Below are 21,755 nucleotides of genomic sequence, written 5' to 3' on the forward strand. Positions count from 1 at the left end.
ATACAATGTTTATGTTCTACCCAGTTCTCTTTTTAGGTGATCTTATTACTATGACACAATATTTTAACAAGTCTTATCATTTATTGTAAACGTCTTTGATAGTTATTATATTATACTTGTTCAAATCCACCTTATAGTCAGTAACGTGTTCAGCAGAGTTCTGAGGCTCCGAACTAAAATTTTAACAGTACAGTTAGTGAACGATTTAAATATTTGGTGAACATATTTTGAATCATATGAAAAATGGTAAGTGTTAAAAGTACAATTTTATTTCATATTAATACACTTACATCTATCTGTAAGCTTTGTTAATGTAGATATGCTCTATTATAAAACTGTTGTAAGAATGCATCTCGCCCAATACTGTATAACCTTTTGTTTAATTTAATATTCATATATTCTTAAAGTTGAGTACAATAAAGTCTCTTCTGACCTTCTCATTCAGATCCCTAGAACTAGAAAGGAGTTTGGAATCTAGTTATTTACATATTGACGTTGTAAGAGGGTTTGAGACTAGCCGAGATTGTTAAGATTGTTGAGATCTTTAATCATTCCGGGGCATTTGACAAAATTTACTCTTATATAATATACATCAGTGTCTAAAGAAATCTCACAAAATTTAAAAAAGCTAAGAAAACAATTAAAAATTAAAGAAACACAAATTTAATATAATAAAACTGGAAATTTCGTAGTTTAGTAAATAATGGACGTATTTACCATGTACATTTTTAGTTTATAGTGTTTATATTGAGTGGTTATGTTCTTTAGGAGGTTTCAAAGATCAGTTCGGGGGATTGGTAAAAATGTAATTATTCTCTGTCTGTCTGCCCGCAACATCTCTCAATAGTGAAGTGATCTATAGACTTGAAATTGTTGATTTCTATATGAAACACGGAGTTCGATAATGGTACATGTCACTCCATGGGATTTGTCTGAGCGTTATCGCATATATTTACATTGGTCTTATGGGTAACCATGATAAAATTGAGAAAATAGTAGAATAAATAAATTTGTAAACAAACGTAGTACAGATCTAAGAGATTGAAACATATGAGATATTAACACATGTAGCCTACTGTCCCAACACATACATAATTTTATAGTGAATAGAAAATTGTATTATTTATACACTGACATGAAACTCTATTAATGAACGATAACCTGATTCTATCATGTGGCAAAATATGTCAAAATATTTCATATGTGGATTTTAAATTTTGCATGAAACATCACTTCTATAAGAATAAGATCTGTGATATTTGGTCAACTTCTTTTTTGTACGACTGTCTGAATGTCTATCTGTCCGCAGGACATCTTTAGAGTGAAATGAACTACAGATTTGGAATTTTGCATACAACTTCATCAAATCCACACGTTGTGTGGTGTATTTCAACTTTGTACTAATCGATCATAACCTGTAAATGCCTTCTGAGATTTAGGTAGATCTGTTTACTAGAGCAGTGTAGAGCAATCTCTTAAAAAGATAAATATCAGGAATTATCTTATCACAACCCCCCTCCCAACAATGCTTAGTCAAGGTTAAGCGGTCAATGGGTGAAGTGAATAAAGCTGAGCAAATGCTCTTTCCTCCAAAAAATGAGTACGTACTCTAGTTTCATGTGAATAAAAAGAACTTGCTCAGTGGAGGCTCGGAGCACTCTCTCATGTTGACGACTAGACAATTGACTTGGAGTATCTACTCACCTTTTTAGGTGAATAAAACTAGGCACTTGCTCCAAAATGTGAGCAGGTACTCCAGAAATTACCGATCTACTCTTTAGTTTTACATAATTATGTAGGCACGGCCACAAGCCTTGTTGTAACACACCTAACCTTGGCTTGTGGGCGTGTTGGATACGCGGTTGTACACACTACCTACATAAGACCCTTGAGCGACTGTCCCAGACACTGGCTTTACGGGTGTAAGACTGGCTCTATTGAAAGTCGTACGCACGTAAACACGGTCATTATGACCCCAGAGTTTAGATATTTTTTGTATTATTTTTGTTTTTTGTGTGTTTTTTTTAAGAGTTGGAGGTAGATAGGTATTTTTATCCTAGGATCAGGATGAGAATTTATTTTACATTATTATACATTTACTACAGAGTAGTGAACTCCAATCCATCACAGTAAGTTGTTGAATAAGAAGTTCCAATCATAGCTTGTAGTTCCTCTGTTGAAATTCCGTTTTGCTCAGATGGTGCTGTTGATTGTGGCTGATCGATTTCCTTAGATTCTTCTCGTTTCAATTGTATATCAACCAATTTTTCAGCTTTTTTTAAGTACTCAAGCTGCTTAAGTAACACCAAACGTTGTAGCTCAGGCAAGGTCAAATCTTTAGTTTCCTCAGTTTCAATTAATTTAAGTTTTTTCTTTGCTTGTTTAACGTTTGGTCCTGTTACTATAAGTTGTTCAGCAGTTGAATCTTGCGTTTTCCTTGTCGATTCTCAGTTGTTTTGTCCGAGCTAGTTTCAAAGTTGGTGGAATCCACCGAAGTCAAAAGTCAAAAGAAACACTGTTTTCATTCTGAGTCTCTTCAGTCCCCGCAGTAACAGTACCTGAAAACGTAACGTTCTTTATTACAAGCGTAGTTCTGAAAAAAATTAACACAAAGTATACCAGTACAACATGAAGAAAAAATGAGAGTTTATTTATCATGCCAACAAGATCAAATAACTTTTATAAAAAGCAAAATTATTTTTTTAGAAGTTTTAACTGAACTTACCTTTTAAACGCACAATAGCCGGGTTGTCGGTGTCACCTTCAATAAAATTAAGTAACTCCTCTTCCCATGGTTTCAAGATAACCTTCTTGTTGCCAGTCTTGTTAGTATCGGCCTTTGACTTCACTCTACTCTTCATATTATTGAATTTTTTCCAAATTTGGCTTGAGTCGAGATGCAATCCCAATTCATTATCGATTCGATTTTGAATCTCTTCAATGGCTATGTTTCTTTTGTTTTTGATATTTGGTATATTACTCTTTTCCAAAATAACTGGATATTCCTTCATAATCGAAATTAAAAGAAGCCTGGTTTTCAAGTTGTGGGTTATTCCCTTTATCACAAGCCATCACTTGTTTTGTTGTAACTCGTGAGACAACTAAAACAACAATGCGAATGTGGACGCTGAATATTAGTGTTATCTGCTAGTGTGATATCTGGACAAGTTGCAACACGTCTGTCTAGCACAAGATAGGGAAGGGAACTGTGAGCACTTGCTCCATTTGCCTGAGCAAGTCCTCTGGCCCAATATTGACTTTTTATTCACATTGAATCAGAGCACTTACTCGTGTTAGAAGGAGTTACTCCTCACTACCTGAGCATCTGCTACGGAGCATGTACTCCAACATTATTCACTTCACCAACTGCACACTGTTACAACAATGGGTGAAGTGAATAAAGCTGAGCAAACGCTCTTTCCTCCAAAAAATGAGTACGTACTCCAGTTTCATGTGAATACAAAGAACTTGCTCAGTGGAGGCTCGGAGCACTCTCTCATGTTGACGACTAGACAATTGACTTGGAGTATCTACTCACCTTTTTAGGTGAATAAAACTAGGCACTTGCTCCAAAATGTGAGCAGGTACTCCAGAAATTACCGATCTGCTCATTAGTAGATACAACTTGCTCAAGTAAAGACGTTCAATCTTGTGATGGCAGAGTTTTTAAATTTTCGTGCTGTAAAACTTTACAGAGTGCGTCGCGAATCTCTAGAGCAAAACTACCGAGCTCTTTATCGTTTTAATAAAATGAATGTTGAGTGGATTAGTGATCATTTTCCTGGGGAAAACTTTGAAAGGCGTGGTGGTGCGTTGCCCAATTTGGACAGAATGCGTACTTTTCTTCGATATGTTGGTGATCCTGGGTTTCAGAGTGGTGTTGCCGAAGATATTGGTATCGACAGAACTACAGTCACAAAAACCATTTCAGATGTATTAATGAAGCAGCTATATTAATGAAGAAAAACGTATGGATAAAATTTCCTTCTACAAGAGAAGAAATGGAACAACAAAAAGCCAATTGGCAAGAAAAATACAGATTTCCTTCAGCCATTGGAGCTGTTAACTGCACTCAAATACCTATACGCAAGCCTTCTGACCATGGCGATGAATATATAAATAGAAAGAGGTTTCCAAGTATAAATGTGCAGGAAACTTGTAATTTTGCTGAAGAGTTCACAAGCGTAGATGCTTCTTGGCCAGGTTCAGTGCATGATGCACGAATTTGGAGAAATTCAGATATTTACAGAATTATGGAATTCAATCAAGCTAATACACTCCTAATTGGAGATTCGGGTTACGGGATAGCTCCCTGGCTTATGACCCTATGAAAACCTAATAACTGCTAGAGAAAGAGCATACAACCTGTGTTTGGCCCAAGAAAGAGTAATAATTTAACGTTGTTTTGGTCAGTTGAAACAACGTTTCCCAATTATGCAAAACAAAATTAGGATTAAAACTAAAAATGTTTCCATCGATGGTTGTTTGTTGCTTTATTCTTCTTAATGTAGCAAAAAGACTAAGTGAAGAAGACTTTGACTTTAACATTGAGGAAAGGCAAAACAATGAAGTTGGCAATGTAGAGAATCGTAACGAAAGAGACATCCGCAACAGAGAAGAACCGAAATTTCTCGGCTGATACATGAAAAACAATACCAAAAATATCTAAACTCTGGGGTCGTAATGACCGTGTTTACGTGCGTAGACTACGACTTTCAATAGAGCCAGTCGTACAGCCGCAAAGCCAGTGTCTGGGACAGTCGCTCAAGGGTCTTATGTAGGCAGTGTGTATGTATACAACACGGCCGATTCGATTTTGAATCTCTTCAATGGCTCTGTTTTTGTTTTGTTTTTGATACTTGGTATATTACTCTTTTCCAAAATAACTGGATATTCCTTTATAATCGAAATAAAAGAAGCCTGGTTTTCAAGTTGTGGGTTATTCCCAAATGTCTGGAAGGTGAATCGCTGATGTAACAGTGTACTTCCGTGTCGCTACTTTTCCTCTGTTGCAGAAATGTTTGTTAATGATGAGTGATCTGAACTCGGGAAAGTACCAATCAGAAACACCCCTTACGTGCCAACCCTCGTTTCTAGCGGAAAAGCAAAAACGTTTCTCGAGGTAATATCTAAATTCAAGCTCAGATCACTTAATTTCCCCAATAGTGACGTTGTCGGTATAATGCCAAAGTACCTGATAATACTTTTTTATATATTTTAAGATGAAATATCTTAAAATCACCGACAATTATGAATTCTTTACGTAGCTCTCAGTATAATTCATTTATTGTTTTTTGCTGTATTCACTATAAACCTTTGCAAGCAATCACTGTATATGAAATGGTACTATGTCGTTCTATTTTTTTATTGATTCTGGAAATTATAGACGTCATTACTTTTTACTTTTCGCTATAGATTTACATTAGTACACTAATTAATAAAGTTTGTACAAGTCGCATGATTCTATAGATAATCAAGACAACCACAAAATACAACCCGTACACAATATTTATGGCAGCAACTCGAGCCTACGCACAGGCTTTCTGCCCATGTGTGCTTATTTCCTAGCTCACAAATATTTTTAATATTAACACTTTGTAAATTAATTACATTTTTTAATTATTCAACTGCAAAATATAGATAATGTAAAATTAGTTGTATACATTAATTCCATAATTTGTATGTTATTGACTAAACGTATGAGATTACTGATCAGTTTATATTGATGTAGCATTATTTTTTAAGGAGTTAGAATTTTTGTTTTTCACTGTATGCATGTAAAACATTTGCATTATAATTCAATAAAAAAAGGAAGTAGTTGTTAGGGTATGAGACTATCAAATTTCCCGTTGTTCTGGATAGATCTACAAGTATAGAAGTATGGCAGCTTACATCAGTATATTGAGTTGTGTAAACAATATAAGTGGGTTTGTGTGATATTTGGAGGTCGGGAGCTCAGTAATGCTCCCACCCTCACCGAAGGGGTGGTCGGTGGGGAGGGGGCAAGAAGCTGAGGAGGGGATACAGCTCAGTACTCTCTGGGAAAGGGCGGGAAACACATGGCGTCCAGACCTTCGCTATAGGGAATCGACACAAGGTAAACTACCATATTGTTCTGTAATTTGTATTCCATATAATATTTATATTTTGGTGTAATTGAGTATTTTATGTTTGTTTAAAATATTTATGCCAGGATATTTATCATATATGTGGTTTTGTGTGTTAAGAGGTTAGAAGCAGAATATGTGTTTAATTATTTATGTATACATGCAAACATTCAATTAAAAATTAAATATTTACTGAACTTTGAATTAACATGAACTCTAAATATGTAAAAATTAAATTTTACTTAAATAGAGTATTGAATAAAGTCTCAGTGAAAATATTTTTAACTTCTAGTCTTTAAGTTCCTTGTCGCAATCAATAAAATATGCTATGTAATAAGAAGATTGATATTGTTGTTCATTTAAAAAAATATTATTAAATCTACAGTAAGTGTACAGTTATATTGCTCTAATTACAGTTATAAAGGATTTATGATTCAGTTGTTTAACATCAAAATCGATTCAATCATGTAATAATGTTTTCAAACTAGTAAAAATATTACATAATACAAAAAACAACATTTTTAAGTAATTCTTAAACAACTAAAATAAATTATATTTTTTGTAACAACACAGCAGTTATATATACGTATTTTTGAGTGACTATTTGCAGTTCCTGCCATAAAATTTATAACCATAGTCTTGAGTATCTAATATAACGTGAATATATTGCAAAATTACCACATATTACGTGTTAAGAACATGTGAGTTATTATAAAATTGTACTATCATATTATTTTATTCTTAATGTTAAATACATGATTTAGTCACATTATCAATGAGCTAAATTTATTTAGAAAACTTGTCTTTTAAAGCCTGGCCCTTTATTTCTGTGTGTCTTAAGAAGATATTTTAGGCTTCGCTACATCTTTACATCTGTTGCGATGCCTAAATAGCATATGATTTCACTTCACAATGTATTTAGTAGCCTAATTTTTCAGCTAGATATTAATTTGATGATTTTGTTTATTGTATAAGTACCGTCTTTTAATTGACAAAACTGATATTACAGATTTATAATTTCACTTGCAATTATTTCAAGGAAAGTTTACAATAGTTACCTGTTTATGTACAAAAGCCTCATCTTATTTTATTGCTTATAAAGTCCATTACGTAACGCTTTTATATTTTGCATGTTTAATGAAACGTTTTGTTGTGTTCTGTTATGGCCTGCCAGTAATAGTTGCCATTTTGGATTTAGATTGATATTTATTTTCAGAATATATACATTCTTAAGGTATTATCAAATACATAAGATTGCAGGTCATGTTTTTAAACCAAAAGAAATACCTTGATGACAAAAGGAATTGCCATTAAGACTACTTGTTTGGTTGATGGTTGACTAGTTCTAGTGATGGAATACTGAAATTATATAAAGGCGTGGCATGGTTTACAAATTTTTTTCTATTAGCTTTGTTTCGTAAAACAATATTGAAATTGTTTTATATATCATTAAATTATATACGGTGACCTAGTAAACACCGAATTTGAATAGGTTCTAATCTAATTGCTTTTAATTAGTAATTCCACATTTTCAATAGATGTCATCAGTAATAGATATCGTTTGCAGTCATGGATCACTACACGACAGATCGGCGCGTGGGTAGTTATAATACGTTATAAATACGGAGATTGTTTTGACGAAACAGTGCTAAAGACGCGCGATGTTCGGTCGAGACAGTGCAAAAATAAGTTATTTGTCAATAGATTGATTACAAAATTCGAAGAAACTAGTTCAGTGTTGACAAAACGATCATAGTGTAATAGATCAGTTCGGTCGCTTGAAAATATTAGAAAATGTAGTAAAAAATCTTCTCTTGTTTTCTTACATAGTTCAACTCACACACGAGATCAAGCCATAAGATCCTATAAATCGCTCGATTCTGTAATTTTGAAGATTGAAAATCAACATGGAAATGAAGGGAGTTTTCAAAAATATTGCTCTTTAGTAATGAAGTCTAATTTCCATCGCAGTGCTTGCATAAATAAGCAAACCTGTTGGATTTCGGGAATCCTGTAAAATCAAATATTTCTGCCATTAATTACATTTTGGTATCGATTTCGGACTAATCAAGTCATTAAACTATATTGATTTGAAAACACAGTTCAAGGCACCTTCAATGTAAATGTTCAGCTTTACTGACAAATTATAAGAGAGTTTCTTCAGCCCAAGCTCGAGTGGGAACATCTGGTTTCAGAAGGTGCTGCGACCTACAATCCTGTTGAATATGATTGATTTGCTGCATGAAGGGTTCTAATAAAAAAATGAAGATCAGAACTGGCCTGCAAGATCATGCGATATGACACCTTCTGACTAATTCCTTTGGTGATATTTGATGTCACTGGTGTACCAATAGTCTCGTTTGCAATCTTCTCGGCTGAGTTGCCGAGCTTTGAGCAGTTCTGTACTTATATTAGTTAAATCGAACAGTTAAAGGTTACGGTTAATCAAAAATACATGCTCAGTTTAATATGTGTTAAATATTAAACTTTTTATTTATTGATTTACAAAATTACATGCTGGAGATAGTGACTAAGCTCCATAATGTGACCAATGCCGAATTTTGTGGACCACATGAGCAAGAATAAAAGTGAAGGTGGTAAATTAATAACAACTTTTTCATACTATTTTTAAATTTACATAGCACAATTATGACTATCCTAGCCCTCAAGGAGGAATTCATCGTGGATTTTGTGAATAAGTGGGAAGGTAATAGAAACCTATGTCAAAGTGGTTGGAGCTTGCCAGAAGATTACATGTGGGTCTTTATGATACATAATATTCCATAAGTAAACGAAAATACTGTACCTTAAAATTCATATTTCTTTTGTAATTTTACTTGTAAACTTATCGTTTGTTAACATTTTAATCCAACATTGCTGTTGGGGAACCTTTTTTTTTACTCATTATTACTTTCAAACGTCAAAAATATAACAGTTGCAATGTTTTATTTCTTTGTTGTGTGATATTTGTTAAAAAAACAAAAATAAATTACAAAATATTTAAAACCTGAATAAATGTTCTGCAAAAACATGACAGCCTCTAAGTTTCTTTCACTTTTCCGAACTGGGATCAAATGGGCCTATTTTTACGAGAATTTACGCATATATTAGTGAACATAAATTAAAAAAAAACTGTTTCTATTATCAATTGATGTAGAGCAATTCATCACAAATATAAAGTTAAACTACTATTTTATACCCAATTTTCAACCACCGAGAATATTATTTATCTATGGTTCGTGTATTGGGAATGTCTGGCTTTTGGGTAAATGGAGAGTCTTTAACTTCCCCATACTATTTATTTAACGTAGGACAAAAAAGAAACGTATATTTTAGTCCTACTTTTGACTCTATACCTTTTTCAGAATTGCACTCTTTCCCTTTTATATTGCTGGTAAACTTCTCTTGAAATAAAGATTTAGCTCTTGGGAACAAAGATAATTGTTTAACTCAACAGAAATACTCAGACGACGTTGGCTTCTCATTTAAAAGCCTAACCATGAAATATTCGGATTAAAATTCGGAAAATTAGGAAAAATGCCCGATATTTCTCAGTTAACATTCACGTGTTTAAGATCCAAGTCACAATAAATATTAACACTCTATATTAAACTTCTAACACACTAATAGGGAAAACTATTGTGTTTTAATATATTAATGAGAAAAATACAAAATACATTCTTCAATGCAAGGTATGCTACTAAGTTATATACTAGCGTACTAATAAATATGCAATATATCATTATCTTATCATCATCATAATATGGTATTAGTAAAGTAAAAGCTTTGAATGGCTTAAACAATAACCATACTAAGTTTATGTGTGCTATGTCTAATTCTGGATTCAACAGGACCGGAAACAGCCAGAAGCCTACTTTTCTCTGAGTAATCATGGCACTGCCATGGAATAGCTCCTGAAGCTTAAAATTCTAGTAAATAAGCGTGGTAGTTATTGGCTTGTGTGTAGTAGTATCGTTCTTAAAATAGATTGTGAGATCGTTTCACATCGTACACAAATTTGTGTTAGCACGGTAGGGGCGTACCGACAGGGGGCGACGAACGGGACCTGCCCCCCGCAAAGCCTTATATTTCAAAGCAATCGATCGCCTGATAGTCTATTTGAAAATCAAAATCTAATTTATGTTGGAATTATTGGTTATAATCAAATATAAATATTCAAACCATATAACTAATTTAATGTAACAACTGCCGAAATACATGCAAATTTTCTCAAAACCTGAAATATTTGTATTTTACCGTCACATAGCAACCACGAAAGTGAGGTTTGTTCTTAATATTTCTGTTCGCTTCTACATGTACTCGGTACTTCAGTAACCAAGTACAAAATGTACTCGTACTGATTGTTAATCACACGTTACAGTGTACTCCTAAAATGGTACAGGTACAAGTTCCAGTTATTGTTACGGCTAAGGGTCCGAGTACTTTGTACCAGGAACGGTATCTGTTACAGTAACTAACTTTCGGTTTGCGGTGATTGGAATTTCTCTGTACAGACGAGTAACCGGTACAATAAGTATCTTCTGCAGTAGTCCCGATGTGATCGGCTGTCTCAGTAGTGAGTGAGTTGCCGAGCTCTCAGCAGTTCTATACTGTATTAGTTAAAACAAATAGGTAACGGTTAGGGTTAATAAAAAGAACTTGCTCAGTTTAATATTTGTTCGAAATTAAAATTGTATTTAGTGATTTACAAAATTAAACGCTAAAGATAGTAGTTAAGGTCCTTAATGTGACTAATGTTGAATTTTGTAGACCACATGATCAGGAATAAAAGTGAAGATGATAAATTAATAACAATTCTTTCATACTATTCCTAAATTTACATAGCATTAGAGAAGACGTTTATCTATCCTTAAAAACATTTTAATCTGATCACAAGTTTTGAAGTATGAATGTTCAAAGTTGGAGTTTTGTTTAAAATCTTAAAACCGGTATTTTCGTTGTTATGGATATAAAAACTGGAAGTTATTGTTAGTAAACAGTTTGATATTGCGAAAAGTAGAATAAAACAGCTATAAATTAAAATGACTCCCGTTATTATTGTGCTATTAGTTACTCTGTGGTCAACTTTCAAACTCAGACATTTATGCTTTTAGATTAAAGAGTTGGCAAATATAGTTAAATACACTTCATGTAAACTGTGTTTGTTACAGATTTTAATTATTTCCGTAAGCTTTCTCTGGTGATAGGTAATAGAGTGGATTTACTGTAGACTTTATACACTCTGACCTGATATTTGCCCTCGTTTTATTAGTTCAGAATTACTAACAAAACGAAACAAAACATTAGGTCCTATCATTAGGACCATAATCAACATAGGTCATTTTACCATTTTAGGTCCTATTTATTTCAGCAATTTCCCGAAGGAGGGACCCCGGTCTCCCTACTAGTATGGGGGTTTCTATACCCCTTACTTTCCGGTTTTTAGGACACCTTCCATAGGAGATTTCTGGATGTGCCACTGTAGCATAGTACTCGTGCGGAGATCATCTTGCCGGCCAGCTAGAACCCAAAACCTGCCGAAAATGTAAGCCAACTGACGTCTTTTTCCAAATGATCTTTGAATCAAGTCTTTACTAAAGATCTGAGAAGGATTAAATAATATATTTTAGTACTTGTAACGGAACTAAGAAGTGGTAACATCGTTGAACACAATCCCAGACATACTCTACTAGCTGTTACTAGCTGCCTTATATTTTCCTATTAGTACATGTAATTTTTTTCTCAATAGTGAAAGATAGGAGTACGCTACACACGTGTCGAGTTACATTCACTCAGGGTGAATGCAAATCTGTAACTCATTTCATTCTCGAGATACAGACATTCTCAATTCCTGCAGACATGCAGACAGAGAAGCAGACAGAGAAGCATTTGTGTAAAAAATAAGTTAACACAAACATGATGTGTATGTATTTAGCCATTTTTATTGCTCGTATTTGATATGTAATAAAAGGCTTCTCCATCATTTACTGATAGTTATCTATTTATTTTATGAGAAATACGTTGAATTTAATTATTCTTGACTCTAAAAGCGAATATGCTCTGCAGTTAATATAGATTCTACGCGACCATTATGATTTAACTTAAAAGGTATTTTTACTTAATATATACTTAATGTATGGTATTTCGATTTAGAAGTACTGATATTTATGGTACAAGAAAGTAAATAATTTTGTAGCAGTGGTTTTAAGTTCAATACTTTTGAATAAATGTTACCATAAACAAGTTTAATTACATTAAAATAAAAATATATTTTAATAAAATCTAACTTTTGTGTCTTAGCTAGGTGGACACTGAGTTCTGGGTTTCATATTAAATATATACTTCATTGCTTTCATGCACATATGCTTTACGGATGTTTTCGCGAATTTAAAGTTTTTTTAAGCTCTATAGTTATTTTTAAATAAAACTTTAATTTCATTGTTTTATCTAAATTGTAATACAGTCGTGTACGACAAATGGTGTTTCTAACAATAGAAACAATACAAAAGTTATTTTTAGAATATATTTGTAATCACTCAAATGAAAAACAATATCCGGAAACTCGAATTTTTGTGAATACAAATCACAAAGCTCTATTTCGTTAGTTATATTTCACTAGTAAATAGTGGAAGAAGATTGTGCCAAATTATAAGAAATTGGAGTTGAAAATATGGCATTTAGAATGTTCAAAATTTATTACAAACGTAGTTTAGAGTTCACGATCAATACATACTCCACATTTAAACATTACCTTGTAACAACAGCTTATTCTCCTTTTGAAATGTATTTGAAGTGTACTAAAACATTTAAATCCTTAGCACAGTTCATTATATCTTTCCTTTGTATTTAACATGCAGCATACTGCTGGCCACGTATTATTGGTCAAGGATTATTTAATAGTTGTCATTCCAGTAAAATTGGTACTATACCACAACTGTTATTAAGAGACCTAAAGTGCCTTATTATAATCTGGTTGTTTGGCCATTTGTTTTACTGTTTGTCCTTCTGCTCACCTGTCCCATAAGTGTTTATAGAAAGGTCCTGGATATCTGAAACCTCTTATGTAGAATCTTAGTGCAAGAAAACTTTTATTGATTTTGGAGTCAAAAGTTCAGAGAGCAGTCCGTATGTCTATCTACATGGCAGTTAGTCATGTAATTCTTATAATGAACTACATGTGTCAATATAATTCTTTACTTGGACCCTAATGACTTAAAACGTGGTACTTACGTTTCTCCAGATCCAAGGAAGAACTCTATCGATTTTGAGGTCGAAAGGTAAAAGGTCTATCTCTTTCGTTACGCTCTACCGGGTTTCTCAATACTTCGTTGTATTGGTTTATTAGAAACATAGTTGGAATTGCTATTTCGATAATGTATTCACAGTACGTTTATATATTTTTATTTGATTTATTTCATATAAAAGTTCTCTTCGTTATTTTTATTTCTGATAAATTTATTAATACATATCTGAATTTTGTTGAGAGTTATCAACTTTCAAAAAGATTAACAAATCTGATCACTTTGCCTTCGCCAATGTCGTTTTTTAAATGCCGTGGAAGTCGATAAAAAGGGGATACCGCAAAATGAAAACAAAATATAATACTCTCCATAATTTCTTATCAAACATAAACGATAAACTATTAAATATAATATGAATATAAACACTTAAATAACAATTAATTATGCATCGTCGTAAACAAAATACACTTTTAACAGTAAAGAATGATGTGGAAAACTTATGTATCCCCAGAAAACACCCAACAACGAACATTTTCCATCAGATTCTCAGGTAAGAGGTGTGCTGCTGTGGGATGGTATTAGATGACATGTTTATAAATTGTGTTTCCCTTCCCGTGAAAGATTGATGCCGGTTGGTTCGATATAAACTTTTCACATTTTATATCGTGCTGTATATTGTATTACATTTACATTGAAAATACTTTTTGGACTTTTACATTTTAAATAGATAAGAACTTTCAGAATCTCGTACATACTACCACATTATCCGACAACCTAAATATAGGAAATTTGTTTTTATTTGAACTCTCTTACAGTCATCGTATCTTTAAATAACTAAAAGACATCGTATTGTTAGTTTCGTTAGGTATTTAATAATAATTTTATTTATAGCAATGTTAGAACGCATTCCTCTCAGTTAAAAAAACCTCTTTTGAATTAGAAACTCGGAATTAAAAAAAATAGATAAAAGTGTTTATTATATCTAAACGTTACTTACTAATTTCTCTTCTCAACGATGGTAATTTCTTATTCATTTTTCATTTTACATAAACATTTTAAAGTTGATGAAACTCAAATTAGAATATTGGGAATCTTTAATATAAAATAAAATAAGAACATTCTATTGTAAAATAAATGGATACATTACCATTCTACGAGGGAAAACTTTTAGTTAAACTATATACGGTTAATAGGAGATATTTATATACGAATTAATTCCTTTTAGACCTCGTTTTCTCTAAATCGAAAGCATTAAATAAGACTCTTATTAAATGTTTCCAACATAAATATTTAAAATCCTATGTTGAAGTGAGTGGTAAAATTCATGTAATATAAACAACTTGTATTATTTTCACAGCGTAATCTGGTAATAGTAGAGATCTTAAAACTATTGCTTTCTATATAAACCCAAATTATTAAAATTGTACATTTTGTGTTTCGATGGTATTATATATTTTTCATTCTTCTACTATGTCCATCTTTATAACTACCACTATACAGTGATGACATATATGTGAATTAAATAAATTTCAATAAGTTCATAATTTTAAACGTATTTCTTTAATAATGTTATTTTATTAAAACAAACAGAAAACTATAATGAAATTAAGACGTCTAATTGGTATTCATTCAGTTAAATCTCATCCTCAAAATGAAATGGTTTTGAATTTGTAGAATACATTTTCACCTAAAACTTAGTTAACCCGTAATTTTCACAGTTAATAACTAATCCTACGCTTTTATTATCCAAACGCCCCTTGTTCTAAAGGTAGATAATTAAATTGTACGTCTTTATGAACTCCATTGTTAGCCATACAATCACTTTGCTGAGCAACAGGAAATTACTAAAATAAACCTTTTGTACTTTTAGCTGACAGTGAAACACTCTCTTGTAACTTTATTTAGAGTAAAAAATTAAACACTTGCGAAGGAAAAATATCGACCTAAACGAACGACATTCTAATTAAAAAAAATACAATTTATAGCTCATAGTTATATGTAATTAATTACGGACATACTGTACTAACGTAATGATTTCGAGATATTAAGTAATAATTGAAGTATGAATAGAGATAAATGATAAAATTAACGGTAAAGAGTTAAATGAAACTTCTGATTAAGAGAAAGTATAAAGAGAGAGAATCTGGACGTTCTGATATTTTGTATTATATGTGTAAATTGAAATAACTATAAAGTGAAAGACAATAACACAAAACAATGTATCAAGACTAGGCTGTTGCGAAACGACCTTGAGGTTTGCCCCATAATAACAATGTTAAATCTCATGTACTTTTAGGCTATTTGATCATAACGTTATGACAGATGTATCAGATTAAAGATATAACTACGCATAAAAACATAACAAAATATTGTCGGAAGTGTAAAGTTTATTGATATTAAAACAATGACATATTAAACGTATGAGCTTTTTTAATATCATGTAAAAATATAGAAACGCTAAAATAACGTTTGGGCGCGTCCGAATGGCATCTTTAAAAAGAGCCGTATCTATAATTCTATCACAAAAATAACGTCCTGAAAGTTCATATTGTTTAACGTTGTTCTTATGGGCCTACAATAAAGATGGCCTTCAGTACCTCATAATTAGTAGCCTATTAATTTAACAAGCTGTTTATTTTGCTATTAAATTCCGAGTATACGATGATCAAAAGAAATTATAGGTATTGGATCGTAACTATTTTTAACAATATTTCCAAGTTTTTAAATAATACAAATAACAACATGATAAATTTAGGTTTTCTTATTCCTCACACTAGACCTGTGGAATTGCTCAGTAGTACTTGAGCCTTGAGGGCCTATTACGCACTCCAGAAGTATTAAACAAACCTCTGGTCCTCACACCGGACTGTCTACGCCTACCAGAGTGTAATTCCACGTCTGCTGCGTTTGGGAAATGCTGCCCACCAGTTGGAATTCTTTGGCGTATCCATGCTGGTGTTTCGGAGGGGGGTCTTCTCTTGGGTGTCTGAGCTTGGTGAACATTGAAAGCAAGAGTCTACCTTTGGTTGCTCATCCCTGCTAGTATTTTGTTATATTGTTTATTTTTGTTCTATATTGTTTTGTCATTTCATTGTTAAATGTTCATAGTTTATACCGTCAGCACACACATATAGCATGTACTTATAACACTTATAGTATTTAGTATTAGCATGTGGTTGCTCTGTTGATTTTTGTCTTGTTGTATATTGACCCATGCACTAGAGTTAGCACACGCTTAGCATGAAGCATGTAGTTATTATCTTGTTGCCTTGTTTTCAATTTGTCTTTGATGCACAAGTTGCATATACTTAGCATGTACATTATTATGTAATCATCTTGTTGACCATGTTATCTCTTTTTGTATCTTGTCTTTGATGTTCTATTTTATTAACTTTAAATGTATACCATATTCAATTGTTCTGTAACCATGGATAGTCCAGTAGTACTACTATCGCATGTAAGTGGCTATGCATGAAAAGTGTATTATCAATATTTCGAACACTATGTTGTAAACATTTTTGTAAAATAGCGATTGCCGTATGTATTAATAAATAAATAAAGTTTTTGTAGTCACTGAAACAAGTAACGAGATGATCCTGTTTCATCAATTTACACTTACCATCCTTGCAAAAGCTTACAGAGACGACAAACGGACCTTATCTTGCACACAATAGTCAAAAAGGAAGAGACCCGCTGTATTGCTCACTGCCTTGTCTAAAAAATTGATTATTCATAACCATTGCAGTGCCTAGAGAGCTGATTATCATCAGAGAAAATCACTCTGTGAAGGTGTTTTCTCAAATATCCGTACACTGTTATTTATTTTTATTAGCTTATTTGTGTTCAGGCAAACTATCCGTACAAAAGGAATATGAAAGTTTCAGGCAAACCCTCCTTACTGAGAGAAGTTTATATCGGAAGCATAGAAAGCAAAATTCGAAAAAAAAAATCGTGGGGGCCTGCTAAGTATCACATGTGACATGAGGAAGCTGACTACTTCCCGGCCGTGACAAAACCCTAAGGAAGGGACCAGAATGTTTATATCCACCAAGTACCTGTCACGATTGCCAGTCATAAAACAATGAGGAAATAAAAATACAACTTACCTACCTTAAATACCTTTTATTATTACATTGATTGAGTAGATGTTTCGTTATGCCTAGATTTGCTTACATATACGTAACATCAGTGCGTTTTGCTTTATTGCTCTTTGAAATAGCTGCAAAAAAGTAAGTCAGCTTCAGCCAATGTGTTAGTCTGGAAGTCAGTGTTTATACATATGATGGTATTCTATTAATAATCTTGATACATACGTGATAACTGTATCCGCTAGGTTTAGAGTTTTATGAGTAATATATGTCTTATTCCAAGATGATAAAATTACGATATTTTCACATACACCCGGCTTAAAAATAGTCACAAATATTTGCTATGGTGCGATTTTAATAGTTAAAATAGCGTTGGTTTTCTCATAAAGTTCAAAGACTGTATTATTTTTGTAAAAGTTGTATCAAACATTTATTTTTCTCAGTGATAGGTATAAGTTTAGTGTATCTTCAAAGTTTCAACTGTATTATTTTAAAAATTATAAAGAGAATGCTATAATAAAAACTTTTTTACATTCCTTTATGCAGCTATATGTTAAGCTATTTTCACAGTTTATTTTTTCACTTTCAGAACCACTCTGTATAATACAAGAATATTTTATGCAAAAGTCTACTGAACTCCGCGAGAAATATACCTTTACACAGAAAATATACACATATATAAACTATTTCCTCAGATTTGGCAGACAGTTTGTGTAGTCACAGCTTATGTAATAATTTTGCACGATAATTTCAGCATGGTACGTACAATTGATACTGTAAATAGATCCTGCAAAGTTGATGTCATTATACTCTGATATATACATTTTACAAACCCTTTAAGGCAAATAAGTTTTTTTATTAAATTAAAAGGTTTTTCAAAGCTCTTTCCGTGCTTGTAAAATGAAAATAAATTAATTTTGCATTTTTTGCTGCATAGAAGTTCACTGTTTAACTGAATGCTTACATAGAATTTCCTCATACACATAAAGTTCATTGGTGTGGATGATTTTTTTTTTTTGTAATAGAGGGGAATTTTTACAATTGTGTAATGAGACAAAAATTAGCTGCCATTAATGGAGGAGCTGGTGGCCAACCGCTCGGTCGAGCTAAGTGGTTGGACTTTGGACCTGAGTTAGGATCACGCACGGTTAAACCTATCTGTAGACAGGATAGGATTTAAGGCACTTTTTATCGGTACACTACCGACTCAATCTCCATTATGTTTATCACACCTAAAGACGGGCCAGAGGCCCATGAGGGCAAGTGGAATAAGAATGGAAAAGTTAATCGGCCTTTCTAAAATAAGTAACGTAACTTCTATCATCTTCTGCTCCATTACCAAAATCAGTAATATATAAAACGTTTGAGAGTTACCATATGATTGAATATACTTTGAAGATAAAATTTAAATACTATAAATTTTAATTTTTCAGAAACGTGCAATCAAATTAATATACGACATTCCGTGAAAACTCAACTGCACTGTATATTATATTGAACAGTTGTCATTCTGTCACTTATAAATGTCAATCCTATTGTCACATTAAAAGATATTCATCGTCTCCACTCTGAGAAATCTACGTCAATGTAATGCTCCCATGCATAATAAGTTGGTAATAATGACTTATATGTCATTACGTATATCTTCGATGAATCACAAACCCAATCAGCGTACTGTCTACATATATGACAAATTTATAATAAAAATAATTGAAGCACTATTTATTAGGGAAATTTATTAAAATTGTCTGTACAAACATTGCTATTTTTTATAATCCGTTAAATGATTTAAAACTAGAAGGGAAAGTGTATGGTAAAAACATACATATAAATGTAATGTAAGGATATTAATGACAAAATGTTAGTATTGAACAATATCACTGAATATTGAATTTATTAAAAATATTATTGTGTCATTGTCATGCATCTGTAGATGTCAATGTTGTCAATGCTATTTCTTTTACCTGCGATAGAAAATTCCAACTAAATATTATTAATGTCTAGAAAGACCTTCAAACAAACAAATATACTGGTACTTGTCGCGAGTTACTTTAGCTTGAATGTTGTATTTGTTTTAAACTCTAACAAGTTCTCTTGAACTCGCATATTACATAGTTTGCTAAGCGACTTTACATGAAGTAGGTAGGCACTTTGTAACTTTCCAAGATTTTATTTAATAACTTTCTATAACTTCTATTAACAAAACTTTTATTTTGCGTGAGAATTATTTTGTTAAAGTTGGCCACATTTGCAGTGATTTACTTAAATAATTAAATGATTTATAGTCCCTGTCAAAGCAACGAGGTAAACGAGGTTTTTTAAAATGTGGTACTATATATATATATATATATATATATATATATAACATTTCACAAAAAATTTAACAAAGCCCAGATTTATTACATTTCTGGACAAGAATGTAATATTTGACAGACTAAAAGGTTGGGTCTGAAACTTAAAGTCAATTACTTTAAACATAATATTATTATTTCGAAAATAATATTATTTTCATAAGTATATAGGCAAAAAAGAACTCTCAATTAATTGTCATAAAAATTCATGGATTTCTGTGTCCTCACGTTAAATCCTGTCAAACCAAAATGTCGAATTTTTCTTAACTAATCAATAAAGGGTGATATTTATCTCATTATGGAGGTGATAAAATTAATAGTGTATTGAAAGAATACAAAAGTCATTAATGTTTAAATTATATATGGCATAAACTGCAGTTGCCACAAAATCCAAAACGTATTCTAAAGTGAACATTTAAAAGAGTCCGAGGTCTTATAAGGCTATATTTCAAAGAAATCGCGGATTCTAAACTGTTAAGGAATTTTCTACTTCTATTTTAAGAATTTCGGTCCCAGCATATTAATAAATTTAGAAGAATTTAAATAAGCATAATTTAATTTATTAGATATATAAAAAAAATCTTGCTATATCTTCATATTTCGCTTATGATTAAATGGTATATGTACAAATATAATACGTTAATCAAATATGTATGCAAGGAAGTAGCTTAATTTAATTTCAATAACAATGTTATCACGAAAAGCACTTACTTTGATGCAACTCGAACTCGGATCTCTCAATTGACTCTCAAGATCACTACACAGAGCCATTACTTTTCACGATTCAAATATTTTGTATTTTGCCGTATATATATATATATATATATATATATATATATATATATATATATATATATATAAACCTGTATAAATTTGGAAAATGCTCAAAGATGTCCAGATTGCACTTGTATTTACCCAGACTATTACTACCACCGTAAAGTTGCTGGCAACAAATACCAGGCACGTAAACTGAGGGTTTGAATAGGATATCAAGGATTCACACTAGAAAAGTTTATTTTCTTTACAGGTCAGAAACTCGTTTGTCTCTCCATTCCCCACGGAATTTTCAATGAATAATGAAGCGTTCTTTAGCTGTGGCTTCCTTCTTGAAGTTTTTCTTTTATATCTATCATAACTTTGTTTTCAGTCAGCAGTCTGTCTGCATTATACTTCAACTGTAAAACTAAAGGGACCGCTTTATAAAAGTTTACATAAAAAAAAAACGTAATGGCATATTGTAATATAAACGATTTGTTAAATATAATTAATTTATAAATTTTAAATAATTAAATCTGAGCAATAGAACTAACTTAAATACCTACTGAACACAATATGTATAAAAACAAGATATACACATATATGTAAATGCCTATTCAAATTAAATAAATAATTTTATTTACGTTCCTTAGAGTGCAGTGTAGGGTATTGTAAACTACTCTTAAAACCAGTAACCGTTAACATAAACACCGTTCTATTGTAAGACATACTGTAATAGTCTAAATGCAAAGACGAGTTCACTCAATCGTAAATTGCACTTATAAGCAGTTAACGTTATAATAAACACCGCTCTATTGTAATAAATGCAGTGGTACCATAGATGCAAAAGACGAGTTCGCTCGAATCGTAAAATTGCACTCTTATCAGCATTTAACCGATATATTAATAAAAAACCGCTCTTATTGTAAATAATAAATGCAGTTAGTACCATAGATGCAAAGTCGAGTTACTCAATCGTAAATTGCCTCTCTTATAAGCATTAAAAAGTTTATAATAAACACCGCTATATTGTAATAACATTGCAGTTAGTTCCCATAGATTCATAGACGAGTTCACTCAAATCGTAAATTGCACTCTTATAAGCAATTAAAGTTATAATATAAACACCCGCTCTATTGTAAAATAAATTGTATTAGTACCATAGGTGCAGACGAGTTCACTCAATCATACAATGCACACTACTCTTAACGT

At 32.0% G+C, this 21,755-nt stretch overlaps 1 protein-coding gene across 1 annotated transcript in view; it reads left to right on the top strand.

The window, feature by feature from the left end:
• The first annotated feature begins 6,047 nt into the window (after positions 1-6,047).
• Positions 6,048-21,755, top strand: part of LOC124352790 — a 41,132-nt gene continuing 25,424 nt past the window's right edge. The window contains exon 1 of the mRNA XM_046802504.1: positions 6,048-6,097. The gene's annotated coding sequence lies outside the window, so the exon portion shown is untranslated. The remainder of the gene's footprint in view (positions 6,098-21,755) is intronic.

The sequence above is a fragment of the Homalodisca vitripennis genome, chromosome 1 (genome assembly GCF_021130785.1).
Source record: "Homalodisca vitripennis isolate AUS2020 chromosome 1, UT_GWSS_2.1, whole genome shotgun sequence".
Classification (NCBI taxonomy): domain Eukaryota; kingdom Metazoa; phylum Arthropoda; class Insecta; order Hemiptera; family Cicadellidae; genus Homalodisca; species Homalodisca vitripennis.